Below are 11,166 nucleotides of genomic sequence, written 5' to 3' on the forward strand. Positions count from 1 at the left end.
GGTGTCTCCGGAAGGTGGTGATTGACTCCGCTGTCCTGGCGTCGTGAGGGAGCTTGTTCCACCATTGGGGTGCCAGAGCAGCGAACAGTTTTGACTGGGCTGAGCGGGAACTGTGCTTCCTCAGAGGTAGGGGGGCCAGCAGGCCAGTGGTGGATGAACGCAGTGCCCTTGTTTGGGTGTAGGGCCTGATCAGAGCCTGAAGGTATGGAGGTGCCGTTCCCTTCACAGCTCCGTAGGCAATCACCATGGTCTTGTAGCGGATGCGAGCTTCAACTGGAAGCCAGTGGAGAGAGCGGAGGAGCGGGGTGACGTGAGAGAACTTGGGAAGGTTGAACACCAGACGGGCTGCGGCGTTCTGGATGAGTTGTAGGGGTTTAATGGCACAGGCAGGGAGCCCAGCCAACAGCGAGTTGCAGTAATCCAGACGGGAGATGACAAGTGCCTGGATTAGGACCTGCGCCGCTTCCTGTGTGAGGCAGGGTCGTACTCTGCGAATGTTGTAGAGCACGAACCTACAGGATCGGGTCACCACCTTGATGTTAGTGGAGAACGACAGGGTGTTGTCCAGGATCACGCCAAGGTTCTTAGCACTCTGGGAGGAGGACACAAGGGAGTTGTCAACCGTGATGGCTTTATCATGGAACGGGCAGTCCTTCCCCGGGAGGAAGAGCAGCTCCGTCTTGCCGAGGTTCAGCTTGAGCTGGTGATCCGTCATCCACACTGATATGTCTGACAGACATGCAGAGATGCGATTCGCCGCCTGGTTATCAGAAGGGGGAAAGGAGAAGATTAATTGTGTGTCGTCTGCATAGCAATGATAGGAGAGACCATGTGAGGATATGACAGAGCCAAGTGACTTGGTGTATAGCGAGAATAGGAGAGGGCCTAGAACAGAGCCCTGGGGGACACCAGTGGTGAGAGCGCATGGTGCGGAGACAGATTCTCGCCACGCCACCTGGTAGGAGCGACCTGTCAGGTAGGACGCAATCCAAGCGTGGGCCGCGCCGGAGATGCCCAACTCGGAGAGGGTGGAGAGGAGGATCTGATGGTTCACAGTATCAAAGGCAGCAGATAGGTCTAGAAGGATGAGAGCAGAGGAGAGAGAGTTAGCTTTAGCAGTGCGGAGAGCCTCCGTGACACAGAGAAGAGCAGTCTCAGTTGAATGCCCAGTCTTGAAACCTGACTGATTAGGATCAAGAAGGTCATTCTGAGAGAGATAGCAGGAGAGCTGGCCAAGGACGGCACGTTCAAGAGTTTTGGAGAGAAAAGAAAGAAGGGATACTGGTCTGTAGTTGTTGACATCGGAGGGATCGAGTGTAGGTTTTTTCAGAAGGGGTGCAACTCTCGCTCTCTTGAAGACGGAAGGGACGTAGCCAGCGGTCAAGGATGAGTTGATGAGCGAGGTGAGGAAGGGGAGAAGGTCTCCGGAAATGGTCTGGAGAAGAGAGGAGGGGATAGGCTCAAGTGGGCAGGTTGTTGGGCGGCCGGCCGTCACAAGACGCGAGATTTCATCTGGAGAGAGAGGGGAGAAAGAGGTCAAAGCACAGGGTAGGGCAGTGTGAGCAGGACCAGCGGTGTCGTTTGACTTAGCAAACGAGGATCGGATATCGTCAACCTTCTTTTCAAAATGGTTGACGAAGTCATCCGCAGAGAGGGAGGAGGGGGGGGGAGGGGGAGGAGGATTCAGGAGGGAGGAGAAGGTAGCAAAGAGCTTCCTAGGGTTAGAGGCAGATGCTTGGAATTTAGAGTGGTAGAAAGTGGCTTTAGCAGCAGAGACAGAAGAGGAGAATGTAGAGAGGAGTGAGTGAAAGGATGCCAGGTCCGCAGGGAGGCGAGTTTTCCTCCATTTCCGCTCGGCTGCCCGGAGCCTTGTTCTGTGAGCTCGTAGTGAGTCGTCGAGCCACGGAGCAGGAGGGGAGGACCGAGCCGGCCTGGAGAATAGGGGACAGAGAAAATCAAAGGATGCAGAAAGGGAGGAGAGGAGGGTTGAGGAGGCAGAATCAGGAGATAGGTTGGAGAAGGTTTGAGCAGAGGGAAGAGATGATATGATGGAAGAGGAGAGAGTAGCGGGAGAGAGAGAGCGAAGGTTGGGACGGCGCAATACCATCCGAGTAGGGGCAGAGTGAGAAGTGTTGGATGAGAGCAAGAGGGAAAAGGATACAAGGTAGTGGTCGGAGATTTGGAGGGGAGTTGCAATGAGATTAGTGGAAGAACAGCATCTAGTAAAGATGAGGTCAAGCGTATTGCCTGCCTTGTGAGTAGGGGGGGAAGGTCAGAGGGTGAGGTCAAAAGAGGAGAGGAGTGGAAAGAAGGAGGCAGAGAGGAATGAGTCAAAGGTAGACGTGGGGAGGTTAAAGTCACCCAGAACTGTGAGAGGTGAGCCATCCTCAGGAAAGGAACTTATCAAGGCGTCAAGCTCATTGATGAACTCTCCAAGGGAACCTGGAGGGCGATAAATGATAAGGATGTTAAGCTTGAAAGGGCTGGTAACTGTGACAGCATGGAATTCAAATGAGGAGATAGACAGATGGGTCAGGGGAGAAAGAGAGAATGTCCACTTGGGAGAGATGAGGATTCCAGTGCCACCACCCCGCTGGCTCGATGCTCTAGGGGTATGCGAGAACACGTGGGCAGACGAAGAGAGAGCAGTAGGAGTAGCAGTGTTATCTGTGGTAATCCATGTTTCCGTCAGCGCCAGGAAGTCTAGGGACTGGAGGGTAGCATAGGCTGAGATGAACTCAGCCTTGTTGGCTGCAGACCGGCAGTTCCAGAGGCTGCCGGAGACCTGGAACTCCACGTGGGTCGTGCGCGCTGGGACCACCAGGTTAGAGTGGCAGCGGCCACGCGGTGTGAAGCGTTTGTATGGCCTGTGCAGAGAGGAGAGAACAGGGATAGACAGACACATAGTTGACAAGCTACAGAAGTGTTGTTTCTTGTATTATTGTCTCCTGTGTCTTTAGAGAACTGTTTCACTTTGATATCCTTTTTCTTCTGTCCTGATTTTCTCTTTCTTTTCTTCTGTTAACTAGATATTCTTTGTTGTTCTTCGTTAGCTAGCTAGCTTCTTCCAAAAGAGTCCCTAGCAACTGCTTCGCAACTGGTAAACAATTCAGCTTGCTAAGATAACTACAATTTTATGAAAAATAGTTATTTTTCAAAAGCCTATCTTCTTTGTTTGTTGCTTGTTTTTTCTCCTATTCAGTCTTGCAGTTTTCTTTTGCTTTTTTCCGATGTACTTCACTCTAAAAACCATGTAAATTTCAAATATAACATTTACATAAGTATTCAGGCCCTTTACTCAGTACTTTGTTGAAGAACCTTTGGCAGCGATTACAGCCTCGAGTCGTCTTGGGTATGATGTTACTAGTTTCTCCCATTATTCTCTGCAGATCCTCTCAAGCTCTGTCCTGTATTTGGGGAGTTTCCACCATTATTCTCTGCAGATCCTCTCAAGCTCTGTCAGGTTGGATGGGGAGCATCGCTGCACAGCTATTTTCAGGTCTCTACAGAGATGTTCGATCGGGTTCAAGTCCGGGCTCTGGCTAGTCAACTCAAGGACATTTAGAGACTTGGCCCGAAGCCACTCCTGCATTGTCTTGTCTGTGTGCTTAGGGTCGTTGCTCTGTTGAAAGGTGAACCTTAGCCCCAGACTGATAACCTGCTCCAGAGCGCTCAGGACTTCATCAAGGATCTTTCTGTACTTTGCACCGTTCGCATTTCCCTCGATCCCGGTTCCCAGTCCCTGCCGCTGAAAAACATCCCCACAGCATGATTCTGCCACCACCATGCTTCACCATAGGGATGGTATTGGCAAGGTTTTGAGTGGTGCCTGGTTTCCTTCAGATGTGACACTTGGCATTCAGGCCAAAGAGTTCAATCTTGGTTTTATCAAACCAGAGAATCTTGTTTCTTATGGTCTGAGAGTCCTTTAGGTGCCTTTTGGCAAACTCCAAGTGGGCTGTAATGTGCCTTTTACTGAGGGGTGGCTTTCTTCTGGCCACTCTACAGTAAAGGCCTGATTGGTGTAGTGCTGTAGAGATGATTGTCCTTCTGGAATTTTCTCCTATCTCCACAGAGGAACGCTGGAGCTCTGTCAGAGTGACCATCGGATTCTTGGTCAACTCCCAGACCAAGGCCTTTGCTCAGTTTGGCCAGGTGGCTAGCTCTAGGAAGAGTCTTGGTGGTTCCAAACGTCTTCCATTTAAGAATGATGGAGGCCACTGTGTTCTTGGGGACCTTTAATGCTGCAGAAATGTTTTGCCACAGGTAGACTTCAATTAAGTTGTAGAAACATCTCAAGGATGATCAATGGAAACAGGATTCACCTGAGCTCATTTTCGAGCCTCAATACAAATGGTCTCAATACTTATGTAAATAAGGTATTTCAAATATGGATTATTTGCACTCGTAGCTAAACTTATAAACACTAAATAGACACCTAACTATACAAGTCACAATTCCAGACGTAACAATGCACAGTCTATTTTCAGGCAATTTATCCGCTCACTTTACCAGCATTGCTTTCAGTAGATTTGAAGTGTTTATACTCAAGGCTCATCTGTTTTCTGTCATTCACTGCCATGCATTCTAATTCCAGTGTATACATGTTCGTTCACGTGTGTAAATTACATGTTTTGTTTGATTTGGGCTTAACCAGTTCAAAGAATCTCATCTTTTAGTGTATGTTGTTGGATCTCAGCCTTAAGCCTAAACATACATAGCATATGGTAAAAAATTGCCTTCATGGTGTTGGATTCTGGGGTAAACTTTGAACATTATACTCAGAGTATAGGAACATTAGTTACAAAGGAGACATGAGGGGTGCCATAATGAAGTTTGGTAGGGGCTGAGTGCAGGGAAAACAATCACATGTGACAGTACTGATAAGGGGAGAAACCGTTGAAGGCACTTAGCTCCCTGCTTAGCAAGAAGGATGCAATGTTTAGCGATAAGGAGGAGACTCCACCCACAGTGGGGTATGAATACCACCATGAGGGAAGCCATGTCGGTGTCTGAATTACAGCTGTAACGACCCTTTGGGAAGAATTAAACTTGGTTAAGCTTCTCTAGAGTCCGTGAGTTATTTACTCTGAAAAATAAGAACCTAACAATGGTTCACACATCAGCACAACAGTGTGAGTGGAGTATGGAACCAGATAGTTGCCAAAAGGTTGAACGTACGTATCGTTAGTATAGTAAGAAAATCCATGCGTACATTTTTAGGATTGTAAGAAAAGCCATGCGTACATTTTTAGGATTGTAAGAAAAGCCATGCGTACATTTTTAGGATCGTACGAAAAGCCATGCGTGAAACATGAAACGTAAATGTGAAATTTCATCTGTGAACATACGAACACGATTACGGACTAATATTTTAGGCGTGAACATTTGTTACAATTCTGACGTACAATAATAGCTTTCAGAGTTATGGCAGTTTCATCTCACCAACAAAAAAAACATACACCAAATGGCCTGTGAGGCGTGCTACCAGAACAATCATAACACATCATAAAAAAAAACAGAAGTCAGGGAAACCGGAAAGAGGTATCCTGCACGTTTTCATGTTAAAAGTCTCCATTCTCTATTACTCCTCAGTTGAGTTTACTTCACATTTAGGAAGCTAATGTCATGGATTAGTTTGCCAGCCCAAGTCTAGTTAGAACTAGCTGTATTATGCCGACAACAGTGAAGTTTCCGTCCGCTATGTGTATCTCTACTGCATGGGCATATCTCTGGGTGACGTGGACATCCCCATGCATGCACCTTGTCTATTATTATTCTATGTTTCATTCATCCTGGTGTATACTACTGGTCATAATTGCAGACAAAGCCCAGAGAATGGGATGGTGCAATATTTAATTATTCATATTTTGATGTTTGGTTAATCTATGAACTATGTATGACCACTGGAGTCTTTGCCACTCAAAATACGTTTTTATAGAATATTTAGAAATCTATTTCATCACTCATAATCATACCAAGGCATATTCTGTAAGAGGGGTTAATATGAATTAAAAATAATTTGACATGATTTATATGAATCGGGTCATGAACATATGGACTTTAGGATCGGTGTCCCGCTAGTGGGACAACTTCCGGTGAAACTGGAGGGCGTGTAATTCAAATAAATAATCATAAATATTATGGATTTTAAACATTTATGGACATATAAGTGTCTTATATCGGCTGAAAGCGTAAATTCTTGTTAATCTAACTGCACTCTCCGAATTACAGTAGCTATTACAGCGAAAACATGCCATGCGATTGTTTGAGGACGGCGCCCCACATCAAAATATTTTTCCACCGGCACAGGTTTCATACATTCACATATAACAATTAAACGTTCCCTAACTTTTTGAAAATCATCCTCTGATTTGTCATCCAAAGGGTCCCAGCTATAACATGTATTGTTGTTTTGTTAGATAAAATCCTTCTTTATATCCCAAAAAGTCTGTTTAGTTGGCGCCATCGATTTGAGTAATCCACTTGTTCAACTTGCAGAGAAAGGAATCCGAAAGTCTACCCTTAAACTTTGTTTCAACAAGTCAAAATAAGTTTCGATTTACTCTTCAGATACCCTAAAGTGTAATCATACTATAATATTTATTTCGGAAAGAATAATGTTCAATGGGAATCTGATTTTTGCAGGTACGTAATGTCTTCATGGCGCACGCAAACACGAATTTCCAAGACTGTGTCCCTGTACTAAAACTGTTATTTCTTATTCGATTTTGATGCTACAAGCCTGAACCCTTCAACATAGACTGTGGAAGCCATAGGAATTGCATCCAGGGAGCTATTTTCAATATGACATTTCTCTTGCATTTCTAAGAGGATGGTTGGTTTTTCTTTGGATTTTCTCCTACCATATCTATTGTGTTATACTCTCCTACAATATTTTTACATTTCTACAAACTTCAAAGTGTTTTCTTTCCAATGGTACCAATTATATGCATATCCTGGCTTCAGGGCCTGAGCTACAGGCAGTTTACTTTGGGCACATCATTCAGGCAGGAAGTGGAGAAAAAAGGGGCCTAGCCCTAAGAAGTTTTAAATGTAGGCTAAATCTGGCATAAGCTTATTTCCACACTTTACAATAACTCTGTTGCAGTGGTCTCCGTATGGGCTATTCCCTCCATCGCCACACTGCTACCCAGTTGAAGAGCTTGTGATATTCTAGAGGCATGAAGCCATAGAGTCATTATACTCTAATGTAGGCCTATTTGCCTACTAGCCAAATAAAGTACAGAGCATGTATGATACGTGCAACTCATCATTCCAACATATTTGAACATTTAATTCATCCTTCATTTAGTTCAGTCAGTCAGTATGTCATCCATTCTGTTATTTGTCTGAGTTGCAATAGGAATTAAATCAAAGAGAATAGAACAGTCTTATCCATTTGTTTATTGAAATTCATGTGTGTATTCAAAATTATCTAAATTCTCCAAAGTTCTTTAGGCTATCACTTTAATAATTCAATGTTTAATTTAGGTCTATCAAAATAAAAAAAAATGGCTATAAACTTGTAGGCATTACAATTTAGGCTATAATTTTGTGTACTGGTGTGTTGCAGAATAATTTTAGAACTCTATTTGTGTTTTATAACTGTTTTTATTATAGACCTCCCCTTAAAAAGAGACCCTAACTTACAGGCCTCTAAATACGTTTTCAACAAAATAGTTGAAGAAGCACATGCAATGGCTGATAGGGAAGCAGATCTTGCAATAAGAATAGGCTATAAATAGTCTTGACCATTTGGGACCCCTTGGCTATTTCACTCAGGACAGGTTATAGCCAAGACTTAGTCAATATTTTGTTTTGTCGCATTTGTTTATATGGATAAGGCCTCTGCGTGATGGGGTTGTGCAATGCAAATGGCTATAAGAAGCCTACATACTGAGTGGAATTGGGAAAATACAACAGTCAAAATGCCTAATATAAGGCCTACAGTCCGTGCTCCCAAATACTGGAAAAAGTGTGATTCATTAGGTTACATGATCACCACAGCAGCCCACACGGCTACACAAATAAATTATGCAATTATATGGCCATTAAATAACACACAACTGCATGGCATATTTATATAGTGGAATAGGCCTATCCTAAATCATATTTACTTCATATTTTGCAGCTCAGGTGGTTATTCTATCCAATGTTCTTCTGTCTTTATAGCATCATTCTCACACAAGTCATTTGCTGAAGGCCCAAGCCTATACTACGCCGTCTACTGGTATAACGTCGTTATCGAATGACGTTGTAAAAATAGCTCTAGCATGCGGTCCAAACACTTAAAAGACACATCCTATCCCCTCAGCCCTCAGACACTTCTGATGACGTATCATTACGTTTTATGAGTATACACTTGCAGGGCAAGGAGCGAGGGAGGAAGGAATGATTTTTAAATGGACCCCCCTTGGATGGAAATTCATCACTCGTTCATCCCGCAATGATTGTGTTTTCAGCCACCGGTGGCTTGTGGGTGCTTTATATGGGCTACATTCAATTATGATTGCACATCTACTTATATTAAGTATATCATTATTAATATACGCCTACTGTATGATAGCTAGCAAATTAATTAGCTAACTAATGTTAGCCTGCCTAGCTGGAACTTCTGAAGAAGGAAAATGTTTTATTTCTACAATTCCAAAAGATAACCAAACAAAAACATATGTACTTTTTACGTAGTAGCAAAATGTCTAACTTATTTGCATTCTCCATTGATGTTGTTTTTAAGTTTTCACTGACTTTTCTTAGCGGATGTATAATCATCGCAAATTGAATTATGGGGAGTTTCAGGCCCGGAGTGAACATAATTGTACACTCGCAAAGCCGACTAAAAACGAGGGCTGAGGGGCTTACCTTGCAAACTTCCCTTGCTTGGCTAATCATTTGGACCACCCACCAAGATGGTGACGGGGATTCCACCAAGGGCACAAGGCGAGGGTAAGTGGATGAGGGTGTGTCTTTTAAGTGTTTGGACCGTTGCCCTAGACTTTTTGAGAAGCCTCTGACTGCAGTGTGAAGCTTGGCGCCGGGCTCAATGTGGGCGGAGTCAAGCATGTTTAACCCGAACCCTTCCCGTCTCCTTCAAGGTCATCCAAGTTGAGGTTGAAGTCGAAGGTATCCACATCAACGAAAGCGAATTCTAACCTACATGGATAGAAATGGTAAGATGGTAAGATGCTGGCTATTCAGTATATTATAGTATATTATATTAGTCCTATTTTCTGTTATAACAATAAATAAAGGTATTATTATTTCTGTGCTTGCAGCATGCAAAGCACACTATTGTTATTGCTCATACTTTTTCTTGTTTATTATTCTTGACACTTATTGGGACCTATTTCCTACAGTTTTTACACTACATACACAAGTCATACATCAAATTCCTGCAGAGCTGGATGCTGATGTGACATGCTGTGACTTCTTGGGTTGGGGGGGGGGGGGGTCTTCTACATCCTAAAATATATTCCTGGGGGGGTATTATTATTATTTACTATTATCATTATTGTTATTATCATAACTATCAAACTTAACAAGCTACTCTTTCTTAACATACACTACGCTGTGCACATTGCAATGGAAGCACAGTGTGATTTCACTGAGGTATGTATAAATGATGAGATTCTCATCGCTAGTGGATATAAGTTTTTTGGGATAGCCATCCGATTGTGTGATTTTATTTTTCAAAGGAAAACATGCAGCACATTAGGCGATGGTGGTAACCAAGTTCTCCTGCAGAACTATCCCATGCCGTAAGTCTTTTATGAAAACGTTTCATTTGCATCCTTAAAATCACTTGTTTCACTGTAGCCAGACTGAGCTGAATATATTTTCATATTGAATGTATGTCATGTATGTCATTCACTCACTAAGGTCAGAAGAAGAGAGGTTGAAAAATTGAAAAAGGCTGTGAAAACAAAACACACTGCAGGTAGGAGGTGTCATATGATGAGTGGTATAGTCTTAAAACAATGTTTAAAAACTTAAACCACCCCCTCCAATATATTTCAGGATGATGTAGAAGACTTCCCCCCAAGAAGTCACAGTATGTCACATCAGCATCCAGCTCTGCAGGATCAGGTACTGTATAGGCTATTAGCTAAAGTAAGGTGCATTCTTGTACACACATCCCTAGAGGTTCCCTTACATTACTTAATGACCACCATCTGTTTTCTGTCTAGACGATACAGAAAACAAAATGCACGGCGAACTGGGAGCTGTGAACTGGGTATGTAGTCTACTGTGTGTAATACTGAAGGCTTGATGCTTGGCAAGATATAATAGTTGTAATGACTTGTTGAGTAGTTCTAGATATCACTGAAAACCCCTTTAGTAATAGTGGCTTTTACTTTGCATGGTGGTATTGTGAAAGTGGGGTGTAATTTGACTTGATCACCCAATGAGACAATACTCTTAATATTTATTCTTCCTTTTTCTTCAAGGAAGCAGATGTTCTTCTAAGGGACACCCGAGAGGCAGCAAGGTGGTGTGAACTCCAAACATTTAAAGTCACTGTTTCCCTCCCTAGTGTAATTGGGATGGAGGGGGAAGACCACATTACAACCCTTAAAGAACAACGGTTGTATGATGGCCTGGATCAAGAGGAAAATATTTTCCTCAAGGAACCATTCATGTTCCAGTTCCAGTTCCAGAGAGATTATGAGATATTCTATGTGGAGGCAGTTGACAACAAGAAAATTACTGTCTTCTTGAGGAGCAGGAATGAAGCCATTTTTGAGGAGTGGTCAAGCCTTGTTTTTCTCTGCTGTGTTAATTGTTTCAATTGTTAATTGTGTTATGCTGTTTAGTAAAGATGACATAGAAGTCACCCGAGTCTCTGATCTCTTTACTGGAGCTGGTATAACTTAATGTACAGAGCACATTCAGCTTGTCAGTATGTCTACATGGTATAGTCTGTCTCCATTCTCATGAGGAAAGTAAATAGCATTATAAATCAGGATAGGTAGTAACTGTATATATATATGCTCAATGAAATAATATAATTACAAAGTTATAACATTTATCAACACAATTTTAACAGTACATGACATACATAACAAGTCTGTTCACTGCAACAATATCAGTATCTTGTCTCAAATATAGCATGAAGCAAAAAGTGTAACACATGTGCTGGTACCACTTTATACAATATTTCTT

At 43.0% G+C, this 11,166-nt stretch overlaps 1 long non-coding RNA gene across 2 annotated transcripts; it reads left to right on the forward strand.

Moving 5' to 3' along the window:
- The first annotated feature begins 9,048 nt into the window (after nucleotides 1–9,048).
- Nucleotides 9,049–10,837, forward strand: LOC106578036 (uncharacterized). 2 transcript variants are annotated; one of them, XR_001322311.3, is made up of 6 exons: nucleotides 9,049–9,173; nucleotides 9,699–9,761; nucleotides 9,883–9,940; nucleotides 10,021–10,089; nucleotides 10,191–10,237; nucleotides 10,452–10,837. It is a non-coding gene; the product is annotated as an uncharacterized LOC106578036 (long non-coding RNA). The 2 variants fall into 2 exon arrangements; XR_001322312.3 differs by having other exon boundaries at nucleotides 9,056–9,181.
- The last annotated feature ends 329 nt before the right edge of the window (nucleotides 10,838–11,166 follow it).

This window comes from Salmo salar, chromosome 18, assembly GCF_965601325.2.
Source record: "Salmo salar chromosome 18, fSalSal1, whole genome shotgun sequence".
Lineage (NCBI taxonomy): Eukaryota > Metazoa > Chordata > Actinopteri > Salmoniformes > Salmonidae > Salmo > Salmo salar.